The 18,920-nt window shown below is 47.0% G+C and overlaps 1 protein-coding gene across 1 annotated transcript in view; it reads right to left on the minus strand.

Moving 5' to 3' along the window:
• LOC146008306 (myosin light chain kinase, smooth muscle-like) overlaps positions 1–12,450 on the minus strand; it is a 71,162-nt gene extending 58,712 nt beyond the window's left edge. The window contains exon 1 of the mRNA XM_083147467.1: positions 12,404–12,450. The gene's annotated coding sequence lies outside the window, so the exon portion shown is untranslated. The remainder of the gene's footprint in view (positions 1–12,403) is intronic.
• Between the last annotated feature and the right edge of the window lie 6,470 nt (positions 12,451–18,920).

The following is an 18,920-nucleotide window of genomic DNA, read 5'->3' on the forward strand; positions in this document are numbered from 1 at the left end:
AATTTTAGCAGTTCAGAGATGGAAACATCAGATGGGGACAACTCTGATAATCAATCTTCCCTAAGGCTGGTTTCACACACTCCGGCTCCTGCCGGACGGTGAAATCCCGCACAGCCAGGGAGCCGTGCCGCACAAACTAGTTTAACATGGAAGGGATGGCCACAGCCTGGCAGCCGTCCCTTCCAGTGGTGGGATCCGGCTGCAGCCATGCGGCCGGGTCGTGGCCCTCACGTGTGAATGGACACAATAGTGTCCATTCACAACTAATGTGTGCGGCACGGCTCCCTGGCCGTGCGGGATTTCACCGTCCGGCAGGAGCCGGAGTGTGTGAAACCAGCCTAAGGGATCACAGGAGGATTTTTTTAGGACAAAATCAGACCAGACAAGAGTTTGGAGAAAGATCAGGAGGGGGAAGAGGAGGACGAAGAAGAAAAAAAAAAAAGAGACACTCTGGATTGGAAAGGGGATCAGAGGGAGAGGAGGAGGTATCAAGATTAAACACAACTATGGTAACATCAGCGGGAGAGGAATTAGACTCCTTTCGCATTATCAATCTGACGGACAAAATACTTACTAAAGACCAAGAGAAAATCCTGAAAAATCCTGAGTAAGGGATACCCAGCCTGATCCTTCGGCTGGGTATGTTCTGTCTCCACATACCCAGCCGAAGGATCGGGCTGAGATCAACCCCGGACCTAGTGACAAACAGGAACCGGCAACTTTCACCTGCTGATGTTCGAGAGAGACCGTCGGTGTGGAGAGGGTAAGTAGGAGGTAGCAAGAGACTAGCGAAGCAGGAGGCTTCCCGGGCAGGCAAGCGAGGCGGTGTTTGCGACGGCGGTGCTGCCCAACACACCAATCCCCGCTGCCAGAAGTCCCTGCAGCCACCGGGTACCAGCGGCGTTTGACGTACTGAGTGTACTAACACTCGTACGGCACCTCCGACACCCGAATAGCAGCAGAGAGACACCGGCACCCTAATCTGCACCAGTCCCATCTCCTCCGAAAACCCGCACAAGAAGTTTGAACCGTATAAAGGGGTACCCAAAGATATCCAGCACATTCTTATACAGCTGTTTGACGGGACGCCGCAAACAGCGTATAACCAAGCAAAATAGACTGAGACAAAAGCGCTGCAACGCTGCAGCCAGTTTTGGACATTGAACTGTGAAACATACAGACAAGGAGATTTTGCCATATATCGTACACAGAGACCAGGGGCCAGTGCACAGAACGTGACATTATCTGTACTGCATGAATTACAAAATCACTGTTACAATTTTAAAAGTAAACAACCTTTAGATTAACAGTGTGTCATGTTTATATATTACACTTGTTTAGTATCAACCACATCAGATTGATCGCGGCACAGCAAGTATATATAAGGTTTTGGTACATGGCGGTGGGTTTGGGTGTTTTCTTGTAGCTGGTTATAGATTGCATTCCTTTCCACACAGATACAGGGTCATTAGTTTACAGGTCATTTGTCAGCTTGTCAGAGAACCGCTTTTTTGCTAGCCTGATTTCTTTTCATGGGACAAGAACGTAACTATGGGCCTTATTCTAGTTCACTCTTTCTGACAAAACCATGTGCACTGCAGGGCACGGGGGCAGATGTAAAATGTGCAGAGAATTAGATTTGGGTGAGTTATTTTGTGTCTGTGCAGGGTAAATACTGGCTGCTTTATTTCTACACTGCAATATAGATCTCACTTGTCAGTAAAACCCCACCCAAATTGAATGCTCTCTGCACAAGTAACATCTGCCCCACCTGCAGTGCACATGGTTTTGTCCATCTAAGAAGGATTTTGTCAGAAAGAGTGAACTAGAATAAGGCCCTATGTACCTGCAAGGACAATGTTTACATTTAAAAAAAAAAAAAAATCTGCATCCTTATTTATTTACAGTTTCTTAGTACACCAAATCATACTTGCCTACTTCTGAAAAGTAGTTTCAGGGAGATTATGGTTGGTAGCAGAATTTTGCACAGCGCTCTATTGAGGGGGCAGGTCATGCTCCACTCAAAGGGCGTGGCTACTTCCATATATGGAGAAATTGTGTGTGAACGTGGCACCTAGAAGCGTGGGTGTGTCATTTAAAATGACTTCTATACAAATGTAGATGAGCCCCAAAGCAGTTAGTAAGAACTACTATACTTGCTAACATGCAGGGAAATAATGCAATGTAAATGTATCTATCTCTCATTCCTTTTTCCCCAAAAAATGTAACAGTGTAATGTGGGCTAGGTGAAATGAGGGAGATTGCTAGACTAATGAGGGAGATTGCTACTAATTCAGGGAGTCTCCTGCAGAATGCAGGAGGGTAGGCAACTATGCGTCAAATTCCATTACGCTTTACAATTGTATCCTTCTTTCTTAATGCAGCGGAGAGAGCCTGTAATAGTAAAGCAGCCTGTGGGAACAAAGATGGCCACGGAAGCCCTGACAAGAGATACTGTAACAGGCCAAGGGAGCAGAATAAGAAGCAAGAAAATAAATGTATATTCTAATCCTTTATTTTTCTCCATGGAACTGGGCAAAATAAATAATCCAGAGAGATTTCTCTCATTTGTAGACATTTAATAAATATAAATGGAGACTGCAGGATCATCAGTGATTTCTCTACACTTTTTCTTGATAGGAGAAAAACTGAACCAAAACAGAAAGCTGTGGATTGTTTTAAAGTCCTTTCAGAAAATGTTTTTCTGTCCGATTGCTTATTCCTTTTATGATGCAAGGGAAAATAATTAAAGGAAATACCACAAGAGATGTTATCACAGTGCTAACAGCTACATCCCTGCATAGGCTGCATATTAAATGGTAGCTCATTTAAAAAAAAAAAAAAAAAAAAAAGTGCAAATACATTTGCGGCTCACTGATGAAAGTGTACAGACACAAATACAGTACCAGTATTTCAGTAAAGTAGTCATTATGTCGGCATTTCAGCATAATACAAATGTCATCAGTGCACATGTTGACATTTGTTAGATGAACATGGTCTTCATGTCCACAGCACAAGTTCAGGGTTAGGCTCTCAACCATAGAAAGACTATGTCAACATGCACAGTGACCTATACACATAAGCAGGTCTATCTAACAGCCGGAAATAATCCCTAGAAACAGGGAGGATGTAGGAGAGATGCCTACTCTTTCAGGCTGCAGGGGACAACCCCAAAATCCAGGAGCCTCCCGCAGCATCTGGTAGGGTAGGCAAGTATACTATGGGCATCATCTTTAGTTTAGCTCACTGAAAGTTTGGAGACACCTGGTAGCAACCCTACTTATAGTTAGTGCTAGGCTGCGCAGATTCAAAGTGTTATTACAAGATTTACATCGAAGCTGGAGTTATACAGGAGTTAGAAGGGAAACATAAGGGGTACAATGGAGAATAATCTGTCAGCCAACTCTGCTCCTATGGACTGCTTTCATCTAACTTCTTACTCTGGATACCCTCTGGACTGTATCATCCGGGATGCAGTTACGATCCCGGCGGTCGGGATCCCGGCGTTCAGAATCCCGACCGCCGAAATGCCGACACATTCTCCCTCCTGGGGTGTCCACAACACCCCTGGAGGGAGAATAAATTAGTGTGCCGAGCGTAGCGAGGCACCGGGCCCGCTGCGTGGCGAGCGCAGCGAGCCCGCAAGGGGGGGGCGATCCACGTCCCCCCCTTGTTGGCATTTCGGCTGTCGGGATTCCGGCGTCGGGATTCTGAACGCCGGGATTCAATACTGAATCCGTATCATCCACCCACATGTCTGGACCACCTTGCTCCCTTATCAGGGGCAAACGCAGGATTTTCAGAAGGGGGTTTCCAGAGGGGCGGAGCAAAGCACAGAGATGGACACTTAGGTGACCCAGTATATGCCGGTCAGTTAAAGTGTTATAGATCAAATTTATGTAAAAATATATATATATATATATATATATATATATATATATATATATATATATATATATATATATACATACATATATACATACATACACACACATACAGGGGCACCAACAGCAGTGTAGACCCCTGGGAATAGCTTTGTATTGGGGCCCCTACTGATCCTCCAGTGGTAGGGGTGGGGGAAGCTTTGATGTCCCCCGGGTGGTAGGGGGTATTATATCAACCGCTCAGCATGTAGGGCCTGGATCAGTAATTTCCACTAATTACCCCTTTACTGCACAGATGGTGGGAGATGGGGTGGGAGAAGGGGGCATTGGGCTGAATGAAGGGACCCTGATACATAACTTCCAGGGTGGTAGAAGATGTTTAATATGCAGAGGAGGGGTGTATAGTGGAGTGGGCTTATTATTCATAATTTTCTGGTGGGAGGACAGCTTGCTTGACTGCAGATATCTCAAGTTCCAGGAAATAGATTTCTTAGATTTTAATGAAATTTAAAACTGGAGAATCCCACCTACCAAATGGTATTGGGGACTCGGTGATCAGAGTTCAGGAGGCAGTGAAATCTGCCAACGAGGATATAAAACTACATACCAGGTGTGTGGAGCTGGAGTAGTAACCAACTGCTGGAAGGCTGATATCTCTGGTTCTGGGAACAGTAGAGACAAGCTACCAGTGTCCATTAAGGGGGAGAGTCCTAGTTTTTGGAATACACCCTCAGAAAAACTCAAGTCAGACAGAACCTGAAATATCGGGTGCCGGATGGGTTCCCGACAGTCATTTACCCGACGTCGGCATCCCGACTGTCAAAACGCCTGCAGCCGGGTGACCGACGGCCACCCACTATTTTCCCATAGAGGGTGTCCGCAGCGTGGCGAGCGCAGCGAGCCCGCAAGGGGCTTTTTTGCACTCGCCATGCTGTCTGACTCCGGGCAGTCGGGATCCCAACGTCGGGATAATGACTGTCGGGATCCCGACTGTCGGAGTCCCATACCACACCCGAAATATCTGACTGGGTAAAGCAATTAACAGACTTGGATGGGGACCACTGCTTTGAAGTCAGATATCTCCGGTTCCCAAAGGTCGATTTTTACAATTCTTGTACCCATGGAAAGAGGGGACCCTCAGCTTTCAGCCTCGGGTCCTTAGACTCCTGGAGGGGTTTCTGGGTACTCAGAAACCCCCCTGCGTGCGCAGGGCCAGATTAACAATGGGCCTGAAGGAGCTACAGCTCCAGGCCCACTCTTCAAATAGGCCCATTTTGTAGCTGAGGGCCAGGGCTTTCCAACGAGCCCAGCCCCACATCTCTAGCCCACCGGGAACCGGAGATACCGACAGGCAAACCTGGAACGTTTTCCCATAGGATAACATGGGACCCGCTAATTCCGACCTCCACCCGGTTCCAATGGCCCCCTGGCATCACAGAAGCTCGAGGTTGATCCCAGTCGAAGCTGGGCCTTCATTCTGATACCTAATCCATATGGGTTCATTGGTTCTAGAGATATTTCTTTTCATTTCTGAAATGTAATTTCATGGCTGTTCATGTTGTTTGAGGACAGATTTCGAAGCCTACATGTAAATGGGTCAGTTGGTTCTGAAGATATAGCTGGTTGTTTAAAGGGGGGCGGGGGTGGTTTTCTCTACCCCTCACACCAGAAAATGCAGGGACTAGGCTGGTGTAAAAGGGGCCAGTCCGGGAATGTCCCTGCGTGATCCTGGGACCAAATTCCTGGATAAGTACTGTACCTGCATTTTCTGGTACGAAAGGGGTATTATTTCAAATAGCCGGGACCTGCAGTGCTCTGAATACAGCCAGGCAGCCCCCTGCTCTCTGCCCGGCTGTCATTTCTGCCCGGCGGTTGCTGTCCTCCAGTTACCACGAGCATGTATTCTCCTTTGGCAATGAGCATATATTCCCTTTTGGCAATGAGCATGTAATCCCACATGGCAATGAGCACGGAACCCCTGGCAATGAGCATGGAACCCCTGGCAATGAGCATGTAGTTAAGCAGAACTTATGTAGCATCATTTTTAATAGGCATTATGGTGTTTGGCATAATACGTAATGAACATTATGGTGTGTGGCTTAACATGCAATGAGCATTATGGTGTAAATTTTTAATGCGTGTCTTTCGCGCAATGTCCCTGTTTATGAAGCATATTGTGCATTATTGCTCAATCTGTTTGGAATAGTGTGTATTTTGGCTCAATCCATGTGGCAAAATGTGAATTTTGCCTTAATCTGTGTGGCAATAACATGAATTTTGACTTAATCCATGTGCCCTAGTGTGAATTTTGGCTCATTCCATGTGGCATAATGTAGAAGAGGCAGGAACAGTATAAGGGGGTTACTATTGTGTTGCATAATTTGTATAAGGGGTATATGGTGTAGTGAACTTAGGTGACCGCATAAAAGGTGCTGAAATGTTGTCTACCAAGTTTTCGGCCTTCAAAAAAAATTTTTATGACTGGAGTGCTGCCTGCACCTTTGGAGGGCACCCGCCAATAGCTCTCCCTGCATTTTTCCTATGCCAGCCTCCTGCCTTTTCCAGGCATATATAATTAGTTGAAAGTATTTACACAAATAGAGACACACCCATGAGCAGACCACCCAACCAGAACACTGGTCACATCCCCCACATTATTAGGTGCTGGCCACAACTGCTATTATTGTGCATAACAGGCCCTTGATAATTTTCAGCTCCAGGCCCATTTAGACCTTAATCTGGCTCTGTGCGTGCGCTACTGCTTATTGCTACAAATATCATCTGCTGCTCCCTGAACTATGTGAAATCTAATTCCATTACTTTTATAATGCGTTCTTTTATGCCACTGTTATATTTTCGGATTCAGTATGAAATCCCGGTGGTCAGGATCCCGGCGTTCAAAATCCCGACTCCGGAATCCAGACCGCCGAAATCCCGACAAGGGGGGGGGGGGGGGACGTGGATCGCCCCCCTTGCGGGCTCGCTGCGCTCGCCACGTAGCGGGCCCGGTGCCTCGCTACGCTCGGCACACTAATTTATTCTCCATCCAGGGGTGTCGTGGACACCCACGGAGGGAGAAAGTGTCGGGATTTCGGCGTCGGGATTCTGAACGCCGGGAACCCGACCACCGGGATTTTAACTGCATCCCATATTTTCTTCCTGTGAACCCAGAGCCAGTCTTAGGCATAGGCAAACTAGGCAATTGCCTAGGGGTATCAGCAGCTTCTGCTGATTAAAATGATATGCAGCATGTACATATTCTGTGTGTGAGTGAGGCTGTATCTGCATATGAAATAGTGTATTCATGGAAATCACTGTAACATAGCATTCCGTATGCAGGTACAGCCACAGTCGCACACAGAATATAGACATGCCGCATATCATTTTAATCATTGGAAGCTCCTTGTGTGTGCTGGTCATAACAATGCAAATAAGATAACTTTTCAGTAAAAAGGCACCCAACGTTAGCAGAACTGGCCAGGAGCTGCATGGCCTATTGAGTCAAGATGTATGAGGAAACATCTGTATCCAAGCAGAGGCAGAGGTCACAGTGTTAGCGGCTGTGTGAGTGCTGTCTGCGGGTGGGATGGTTGTGCAATAGTGTTCGGCATATGTGTAAGGGGCATTATGTGTGTCATGTATAAATGCATTAATAATATGCGACATATGTGTAACGGGAATTATGTGTGTCATGTGTATAAATGCATTAATAATGTGCGACATGTGTAAAAGGCATTATGTGTGTCATGTGTATAAATGCATTAATAATGTGCGACATGTGTAACAGGCATTATGTGTGTCATGTGTATAAGTACATTAATAATGTGGGTACTCTTTACTTAGAAGGGCGGCCTTCTCGGGCATTGAATGCACTAAAAAATCAGGTGCGATGCGACAGACGAGATGCCCGAGATTTCCCATAGGGAACAATGTTAAATGTCTCAATTGACCCGATTTTCCTGTTCAATGCCTCAATTGACCCAATTTTTCCATAGGAAACAATGTTAAATGGGCCACAGAGGCCAAATAGGCACCCTGAAGTGAATAATGGCCACCCGAATTGTTAACGCCACCCCACGATCAACGTCAACCCGAAGCGTGGCGAGCGCAGCGAGCCCGCGAGGGGCGGCGGTACGCGTCCTACGACCTTTTCATACCCCCACTATCCACGTCGGCGTGGAGTTGAGAATAGAAAGTGTGGCGAGCGCAGCGAGCCACCGAGCCCGAAGCGTGGCGAGCGCAGCGAGCCCCGCGGATACCTTCACAGGTATCCGCGTCCCCTCGCGGGCTTCACAGCTGTCCGCGTGCGCTCGCCACGCTTCGGGCTCGGTGGCTCGCTGCGCTCGCCACACTTTCTATTCTCAACTCCACGCCGACGTGGATAGTGGGGGTATGAAAAGGTCGTAGGACGCGTACCGCTGCGCTCGCCACGCATCGGGTTGACGTTGATCGTGGGGTGGCGTTAACAATTCGGGTGGCCATTATACACTTCAGGGTGCCTATTTGGCCTCTGTGGCCCATTTAACATTGTTTCCTATGGAAAAATCGGGTCAATTGAGGCATTGAACAGGAAAATTGGGTCAATTGAGACATTTAACATTGTTCCCTATGGGAAATCTCGGGCATCTCGTCGGTTGATCGCACCCGATTTTTTAGTGCATTCAATGCCCGAGATTTTTTACTAACGATGCCCACGATCAAAATCGTGGGCGCCCTTCTAAGTAAAGAGTACCATAATGTGCAACATATGTGTAAGGGGCATTATGTGTGTAATTATGTGTATGAAGGGCATTAATAAAGGTTGGCATAATGTGTAAGGGGCATTATGGTTATAAGGACATTAATAATGTGTGTCATGTGTAAGGGACATTACTGTGTGGTATTATCAGGGGTACAGAGAGAAAGGGGTAGGGGGTACAAATTACCCAGGCCAAAGTCTGATGGAAGGGCCCAGTGGGGGCCCTGGGCCCCCTCCCCTTAAGTGACAGCAGCAGCTGCAGCTCTTCTCCTCTGCCCAGCACACACTGCTTTGTGCTGGGTTGCAGTGTGTCCATGGAGGTTCTTAAAATACAATATTTTCTCAGGATTTTTTTCTAAGGGTATAATGTGAGGAGTAATGTACATAAGGTAAAGTGGTACTACTGTGGGATGTAACGTGAATAAGGCACACCATTTCATGATATAATGTGAATAAAGTTGCACTACTGTGTGGCATCATTTGAATTGGGGGTACTATTGGGTGGCCATGCCCCTTCCCAGCAAGAACACACCCCTGTTTGGGCTGCACACCGAATGTGTGCACTGTTTCTATTTAAAATATTGCAGGTAGGATCACCAAAATGATGACTGCTATGATGAGGGTTGATGGTGCTGGGAAAGGGGAGCAGGGTCAGAGGTGGAACTAGTGGCGGTGCTAGGGGGGCACCCGCCAAAATCTTGCCTAGGGCGTCATTTAGGCTAGGGCCGGCTCGGTGTGAACCTCCCCACTATATGTTATACCTTTACTATGCCCAACCTGCCAGCAGCAACCTACACTGTGCACCTCACTCAGATGGCTGCCGGGATGGTTTCTCCATTGGTAGGTGCATATTGATCTACAGATGGAGCGCCTATCAGCCAGCCTACAGGATCACCAGATGTCCTGAGCTGGCGCAGGCTGCCGGACAGGAGCTCCATCTGATGGGAACATGCAAGTATCTTGCGCGCTCGCACAACCCCGTCTGAAAGGTGGCATGGAATGGCTTCCCTACTCGTCTCCACTTCAGGGAGATGGGCAAGGAGTGGGGGCAGCTAGTGGGTTCTGCAGAGGACGGGGTGCAAGGCTGACATGAGGTGGCGATTCTATCGCCAGGAGCAGATCCATTGAGAGCTGCTCCATCTGTATACATGTGTGGCAGACATTCCTGGCCTTGGTCCTCAAAGTCTTTGTCGAATTCAGTCTTTAGCACAGATTGATAAAACAGAATAACTGAGTGAGTTACCTGTCCGCGTGCATGGATGTTACTGGGGCCTGGGCTGCTGATGTACTTTGGGGACAGAGTCTGGAAATGCCTGCATCATATTGCACAAGTGTGACATGTTTCCCATATATGCCTTGAGTCCTTGTATGGCTGATCTCCCAGCATAACCTCTGTAGTGCACCCACCATGGCTGCCTCACCTGGTACGCTTGTGGAAGGGATGAAAATGCATGGACCAGACTGTGTAAGGACCCGATTGTAAAGGTGCGTACACACGTACAGATTTTCTGACTGATCTATTTGGCGGTAACAAAAACCTGGAACCTTAAGCTTTAGGATTCTGCAATCACCTAATTTTCTGTAATCCATTCTGAGAATTACAGATTCTACCCAGGGTAATCCTAAGTAGTGCGCCAAATACGGCTGCCGCACCTTTCACGAGTGGCATAACCTAGTACTGAGGCCACTCTGTATAACCTAGTAGTGAGCCACTCTCCTTACCTACCGCTTAATGTCCTGATCATCCCTGCCATGCTCACTTCTTGCCTTTAAGCCTCCTTACCTGCACCTCAGGTCACCTGCCTGTCTCCCCCCTCCCTCTAGACCAGGGATAGCCAACTCCAGTCCTCGAGAGCTACCAACAGTTAACGGTTTCCAGGTCTCCTCACTAGGGATGGCCATCGATGGCAATTCTGCAACTGGCCATCGATAGTGCTAAACTATGCTATGGATGACCATCAATATTTGTACATATCGATGGTCATCCATTGTGTTTGGTTGATTGGCCTGCGGGCCAATCAAAACACGGGGCGTGGCTTCGTGGGTGTCGGGGGCGGAGCTATGCTCAGTGTCCCGGCACTTAAAAAAAAAACATTGTTTTGCTGTTCCATCGATGGAGGCAAACCATTTGGTTCTCCCCCGTCGATGACTAAAGTATTCGACATCAGCAGAAAACCATCGATGATTTCAAATCATCGATGGCCATCCCTACTCCTCACAGAATCACAAGTGAAGTAATTTGCTCCACCTGTGGATCTTTTAAAGTGTGTCAATCAGTAATGAGTGCACCTGTGCGGTGAGCAGGAATCCGTGAACTGTTGGTAGCTCGAGGACTGGAGTTGGCTACCCCTGCTCTAGACCAGGCACTCCCAACCACGGTCCTCAAGGCCCACTATTAGTGCAGGTTTTAGTGATATCCAGGCTTGAGCACAGGTGACTTAATTAGTACCTTAGTGATTCTGATTAAACCATCTGTGCTGAAGCCTGGATATCACTAAAACCTGCACTGTTGGTGTGCTTTGAGGACCGTGGTTGGGAACGCCTGCTCTAGCCTGTAAGCTCCATGGAGCAGGGCCATCTTTCCTCCTGATCTCACAGCCCTCTTCTTGCATTTAAAGAACAGCTCTCACGTACCGTCTATACCCGCATCTCTTCTCACTGGTGTTCAATTCTTCCACTGACAACTTGCCCCTGGTTACATGCAGACTGCTCCTCTACATCTCAGCTGTGTTGTGTACTAAGAATTGTGCTGCTAATGGTTACCTGTGCTCTGCTTTTGTTCTTCAGTTAAAGTTAGTTTTGTTTACCCAGTATTGTTCTTCTACAGGCTATATGTATGGCACTGTGCACCTTTTGTGGCGCCTTATAAGAAAATGTAAATATTATTAATCTTTTGCTGCCTCAAGATAATTCAAAGCAAAATTATTCAACAAAACACGGGACTACATACTGAAGTGTAAAAATAAAATGTGCCAACTAATCAACATGCAATTGGGGTGTGCAGTGACAGCCAAGCAGCTATTCATATTGGTTGTGGTTTTTTTGGGGGGGGACTCGGTCCTGCGTGCCTACTGATTATCACTAAGGTCACCCTCAGACCTTCAGGTTAAAAGGAAGTTGGTGTGATCACGATTGTCACACCAAACTTCCTAAGCTATTCATATTGGTTTCCTTTCCCTATTGCAGTGGTCAGAGAACTTGGTCCTCATTACCCCACGCAGTGCATGTTTTGCAGGTCTACTAAAAAAAAAAAGTGAAATAATTAACTCCACCTGCGGACCTTAGAATATGTGTCTGAGTAATTAGTACACCTGTGCACCTGCTGGGTTACCAGCAAAACATGCACTGTGTGGGGTATTGAGGACCGAGTTCCCTGACCACTGCCCTATTGGATAGTAAGAAGCAAATTGAAGACTTGCAATGTGCAGCTCTCAACACATGAGCAATATAAAGGCTCAATGAAACCAAAAAGCATTTCTTACCCCATCCCACAGTGGTGTAAAGGTTCAGGCTAATGTATACCTCTATACATTCCTGCACGTGGCCAAGTATGTAAAATAAAAAAATCTAGCACCAAAACCACAAGTATAATACATTCCTATGTGAAGAATGTTAATTTATCACAATCCATGAACAAATAAAAACAAACATGAAAAAAAGGAAAACCTTTAAAAGTGCAGAATGTTTTTGAATGCTAGAGCACCTCCCAAAACATTAATCAATTTACACTATAATAATATACCAATGGAACTGGTTTAGATTCTCTCCTACTACAGCCTACCTCTCTCCTTGCAGGTAGAAAAGTACCTTGTTCAGTCAGATGAGAACTTATTAAGAGCACACCTGCTGTTTAAGGGTGGAGTTTGTTTAAGTGGATTTTCACTTATAAATTAACCCTATACAACCTAGCAACCCACCCACCCACTAGCACCCTTCCAAGAAATACAGTAGTAGTCTCTACAAACAGATGGTCTTTTTAATGAGGTCCCAAAACTCACAATGAGACCATATCTCCTGTATGGGATCTCCCCTGCCAATAAAAGAACCATAATAGGGCTGAAAGCAATTGGTAGATATGGGCATAAGGAATGTCAATATTTAATGCAATGGTTATTTGCAGTGGAAACACCATTTAAAAGGCATGTAAAGCTACATTTATAGAATCAACTTTAGAAACCCATGCCATGGATGCTTGAAATTAGGTTAGTTAGATACTGTACATGTTGCATTCCTGCTTAAAACTATTCCAATGCATTCAACTAGCTGCAAGATTCCAGTGAGACTTTGCAAGGTTATGTGAGTTGCTCGTGCTCAGAGGCACAAGCAAAACAGGAAGGTTTTACTTCACTTTGTAACGTGCAGCCGCCACCGCAGCACATCACGTAAGACTCTGGGCCTTATTCTGGTTCGCTCCTTCTGGCAAATTCCTTCTTACATGGACAAAACCATGTGCACTGCATGGGGGAAGATGTAAAATGTGCAGAGAGAATTAGATTTGGGTGAGTTATTTTGTTTCTGTGCAGGGAAAATACTGGCTGCTTTATTTTTACACTGCAATATAGATCTCACTTTGAAGTAAAACCCCACCCAAATCTAATTCTCTCTGCACAAGTAACATCTGCCCCACCTGCAGTGCACATGGTTTTGTCCATCTAAGAAGAAATTTGCCAGAAGGAGTGAACCAGAATAAGGCCCTCTGTCAGAATGAATACATGGAATCTTCCTTCCATGTGCTTGGTCTCAAGTGTACCTTCCATTACAATGTTAAAATGTAGTACATTAAATTAAAAAAATTAGTTTAACTTGACAATTGTGTTTGCACATGAAAAAAATGAGCTTCCACTCTATAGCTGTTGCAGGCTCAGCCATTCTTGCATATTTTCCCTTTGTCAGTACACAGACTAATTGAATCATGTCAATTATGCTGTGACAAAATCCGGTCATTAGGTCAACAGTCAGAAGGTCGACACACTAAAACGGTTGACATACTTTAGGTCGATATGGGAAAAGGTCGACATTAGTTTTTTATGATTTTGGTTTTTTTACCAACTTGTTACTACCCTCCAAGTGGGCGGGGCCAACCCTCCCATTACATGGAGTACGCAACTGTGTAAGGCGCCAGAGTAATCAGGGCGCTGACAGTGTCTTCTTCATTGCTGTTAGCACCCTGATTACTATTGCACCTCACTCAGCTGCCGGTCATGGTAATGAGGACAGCCACCAGCCTGGCAGAATTAAATGCGGTGAAAGCCAGGCAGAGAGCGGTGGGCTGCCCGGCTGTATTCAGATGCAGAGCAGGTCTGCGGCTATTTTTAAATGCTGTGCTGGCTTGCAAGCCAATCGGAGCTTGTGGTCCGGCAGCCAATCAGGAGCCACCACTGCCACTCCTAATTGGCTGCCGGACTGCAGGGTCCAATTGGCTCACGAGCCAGCATGAGATTTCAAGATAGACTCAGACCTGCTCTGAATCTGAATGAAATTCCTTTTTATAGTACTTGAGTTTCTAATTCTTTAAGAGTCTTTCATAAACTGAATACCAGTTGCTCTGTTACCTGGTTGTTTTGTGATTTATTCTGCCTATCGTGTTGTTTGCTCCTCCTTGTGCACCTATTGGTAGCTTTTTGTATGACGTTCTCTTATAGGGCGAGAAGTACTAAGCTTCAAAAGTGATAAAATAGAGAGTGATAAACAACCAACCAATCAGCTCCTGCCTGACATTTTTCAAGCACAGTCTGTGACATGTCAGGCAGGAGCTAATTGGCTGGCGGTTTATCACTCTCCATTTTATCACTTTTGAAGCTTAGTACATCTGGCCCAATGACCCCTAAAGGGTGAGCATTGTCAAATGTTGCTGAAGTGTGACCATCCACGTCACTTGTAGATGTACTACTGTATATCCTTCATGGGGGCTTGGCTTACGATTCCTATTGGAAATTTTACGTTCTCCTTGTGGCTTTGATTTATTAGACATAAATAATCCTGGTTCTGGTCATAGTCCTGTTGTACTTTGCTAAGTTTATCATGTTTACATTTAATAAACTCTATACTGTTCAGTTTGCTTTCCAAATTTTCCAATTCAATTAGTATTATGATCCTGTAATACTAATTGGGAAAGTATTGGGAAAGTAATATCAGTATTGGGAAAGTTTTCTCTTTCCAGTACTGAGATTGGACCAACTTTCTCCTCAAGGGATAATCTCCTGCCTGAATCATCCACCAACAACTGTCGGAGTTTGACCTCCTTCGTCAGGTTACAGTCCTACAGCCAGGGTGTAGGCTTGTAACCCCAAAAGCTTGGATACAAATACAATCTTAAGGTGCCCATACACGTTACAATTATTGTATACAATATCGCACCTCGGTTTTGCAATGAGATGAGATCTAGTACAAAAAGTATGTGCAGCACAGAATGCCGGCGTTTAGGGGTGAAAACTGCATTTTCTGTGTGTGTTGGTGAAACCACGGGTGTGCCCAGAGGTTTTAGGGAGTGTCTTTGATGTCAGCATTGACCACTTCCAGACGGATTCATGAGCAGATTAGTGGAAGCCCATGTCTGGTGCATATGCAAAAAAACAGTTTTATTTTTGTGAATGTATCTGCGAACACAGCGCTATATGCAATGCATTGTCAATTTTTTGAGATGCATCTTTTCTTTCTGTCTGGGCGGTGACTTACTGCTCACAGTCCACTGCGAATTCTCAGATTAGCGATCCATGCTGAATTAGGACAGCTGATTGGTCAGTGTCATGGTGATGATTTAAAAATCAGTAGTGCTTCCTGCCGCCCAGCAAATAGCGCTACAGACTCCCAGTCGCCACTGCCCGGACCCCGCTGTGGTGCAGCCATGGCTGTCCTGTGTCGTTGTCCACAGCCGGTGTGAGTGCGGTGGTGGTAGTGAGTGTGTGCTGCTCCGAACCGCGGATGTGGCCATAGAGTTTTGGGAGAAGAGGCAGCAGGTGTCCCGGAGCCTCCTCTTCCCCCTGCCCCTCACACAGCAGCCAGAGCGCTGGTGGGCCACTCATCCAGCGCACGCTGCCCATACCCACTGCTCTGCCTGCGCCTCTGCCCGGGAAAGGTAGCTAGAATGGCAGCAGCCAGAGGAGAGGAAGGGGGGACGGGAAGCACCGCACAGCCAGAGAGAGAGGGAAATGCAAGCTGGGGATCACAGTGAGCAAGCCGAGGATCACGCTGCTGCGGGGTCAGGGCAGCGGCAGCTGGAAACTTGTAGCGCTATTTGCCAGGCAGCGGGAAGCGCTGCTGATTTTAAAAAGACTGGCTGGACACTGATTGGCTGAGAGAATTCAGCCAATCAGTGTCTGGCCAGTCTTTAAAAAAATCATCAATGCTTCCCGCCTGCCAAATAGCTCAGTGCTGCAAGCTCCCGCTGCTGTCCGGACCCCGCTGTGGGGTGGTGGGTGGGAGGGCGGGGTTGGGATTCCGATGTCAGTATACCGACATCGGAATCCCAACCGTTAGTACTTCTGACGGGGGAAAGTGCAAAGAAGACCCTTGCAGGCTCGCAGCGCTCGTCACAAGTTCTGTTATCCATCTCTGTGGGTCATGGTCTCCCACAAGGGAGAATAGCCTGTGTCAGTCAGGACAAATATTGGTCGAAAGTCAAAAGGTCAATATGGTCAAAAGGTTAACGCAGTCAAAAGGTCGACATGCAAAAGTTTGAAATGAGGTTATCATGATTTTTGTTTGCAAAAAAATGACTTGTTCATCTACGTGGGCATAGTTAGATTAAAATAGTGTGCCCCCATTGAAAAGGTCAATTTTTGTTGACCTTTTGACTGATGAGCATTATTTGGCGACCTTTTGCAGGCCTAGACACTGTAGATGTAAAATACCAAACCCTTTTTTATACATCATGTATGACATGCACAGGTATAGCAGTTGCAGTAACATTCTGAATAGCAGTTTTAGAAAGTCATTTAACAAAATGCGCAAAGCACATAATGTAAAATAGTGCCATGTGGTAATGCCCCCGTGCCCTAATAACCACCCTTGGTGTGATATATTAAAAATGACATACACATAAAAGAAGCATCCCATATTATTGTTGTTTGCTATCAGAGATTTGATATCAAGAAATGTTCCCTTTTTATTTTGTGAAAAGGCAAATATCCAATTGGTGTATAATCTTTTCTAGATGCTCCATCATATTTGACTTTGAATATGTTACCTACTGTATGTGTTGTCGGTACTTGTTTCCTAGCACGGCCACAACGATCATGATCGCGGTCATCGGGTGTAAAATCGGGGGCATCGCATGCACTAAAAAATCGGGTGTCGATGGGCCAGACGCGATGCCCGCGATTTCCCCATAGAGAACAATGTTAAATGCCTCAATTTACCCGCGATGACACCGATTTCCCATAGGAAACAATGTGAAATGGCTCAATTTACCCAAATTATCATAGGGAACAATGGTAAATGTGCCAAAAACACCCCTGAACATTGAAATGTCCCCCCAAAAGTAGTATACGCCACCCCGCGATCAACGTGAACCCGGAGCATGGCGAGCGCAGCGAGCCCGCGAGGGGCGGCGGTACGCGTCCTCCGACCTTTTCATACCCCCACTATCCACGTCGGCGTGGAGTTGAGAATAGAATAGTGTGGCGAGCGCAGCGAGCCCCGCGAGGGGACGCGGATACCTGTGAAGCCCGCGAAGGGACGCGTTTACCTGTGAAGTTATCCGCGTCCGCTCGCCACGCTTCGGGCTCGGTGGCTCGCCACACTATTCTATTCTCAACTCCACGCCGACGTGGATAGTGGGGGTATGAAAAGGTCGGAGGACGCGTACCGCTGCGCTCGCCACGCTTCGGGTTCACGTTGATCACGGGGTGGCGTAAACTACTTTTGGGGGGACATTTCACTGGTCAGGGTTTTTTTGGGGGGTTTCTGGCCCATTTACCATTGTTCTCTATGATGATTTGGGTAAATTGACCCATTTAACATTGTTTCCTATGGGAAATCGCGGTCATCGCGGGTAAAGTTACCCATTTAACATTGTTCCCTATGGGGAAATCGCGACCATCGCGTGTGGACCATTTAAGCATTTATAGCCGCACACGACGCGACCAACGCGATTTTCACTGTTTTCAATGCATTTCATTGGCAAAATCGGGGGCATTGCGTCGGTCGCAGGCCACTAAAAATTACACCCGATGGCCGCGATTGTGGCCGTGCTAGGAAACAAGTACCGTGTTGTCTTGGTACTCTTTACCTAGCACGGCGCCCATCGCGGGCATTGCGGCCATCAAATGCACTAAAAAATGGGTGCGACGCAATGCCCGCAATGCCCCATAGGGAACAATGTTAAAAGTGTGATTGGACGCGATTTTACTGTTCAATGCCTCAATGCCCGCGATTTTTCCATAGGAAACAATGTTAAATGGGCCACAGAGCCCAAATAGTCCCCCTGAAGTCTGAAATGGCCCCCACAATTGTTAACGCCACCCCACGATCAACGTGAACCCGAAGCGTGGCGATCGCAGCGAGCCCACGAGGGGCGGCGGTACGTGTCCTCCGACCTTTTCATACCCCCACTTCGGCGTGGAGTTGAGAATAGAATAGTGTGGCGAGCGCAGCGAGCCACCGAGCCCGAAGCGTGGCGAGCGCAGCGAGCCCCGCGAGGGGACGCGGATACCCTCACAGGTAAACGCGTCCCTTCGCGAGCTTCACAGGTATCCGCGTCCCCTCGCGGGGCTCGCCACACTATTCTATTCTCAGCTCCACGCCGACGTGGATAGTGGGGGTATGAAAAGGTCGGAGGACGCGTACCGCCGCCCCTCGCGGGCTCGCTGCGCTCGCCACGCTTCGGGTTCACGTTGATCGTGGGGTGGCGTTAACAATTGTGGGGGCCAAGACTTCAGGGGGACTACTAGGGCTCTGTGGCCCATTTAACATTGTTTCCTATGGAAAAATCGCGGGCATTGAGGCATTGAACAGTAAAATCGCGTCCAATCACACTTTTAACATTGATCCCTATGGGAAATCGCGGGCATCTCGTCGCACCAGTTTTTTTAGTGCATGCGATGGCCGCGATTTTTTACCCCCGATGACCGCGATGGACATCGTGGGTGCCGTGCTAGGTAAAGAGTACCGTTGTCTTTTCTTAAACTACCATGAATTTGTGCAATTGTGTAAGCCATTAATTGTAGTCAGCCAGCCCACTGCAATCATATTTTATTCGGGATGCGGCCATTTGGTCTACAGCATTATGGTAGACAGTCATTAGGTCGACACCATTAGGTCGACATGTGTCTTGGTCGACATAGGAAAAGGTAGACATG

Source organism: Crinia signifera, chromosome 6, assembly GCF_055691185.1.
Source record: "Crinia signifera chromosome 6, ASM5569118v1, whole genome shotgun sequence".
In the NCBI taxonomy this organism is placed as follows: domain Eukaryota; kingdom Metazoa; phylum Chordata; class Amphibia; order Anura; family Myobatrachidae; genus Crinia; species Crinia signifera.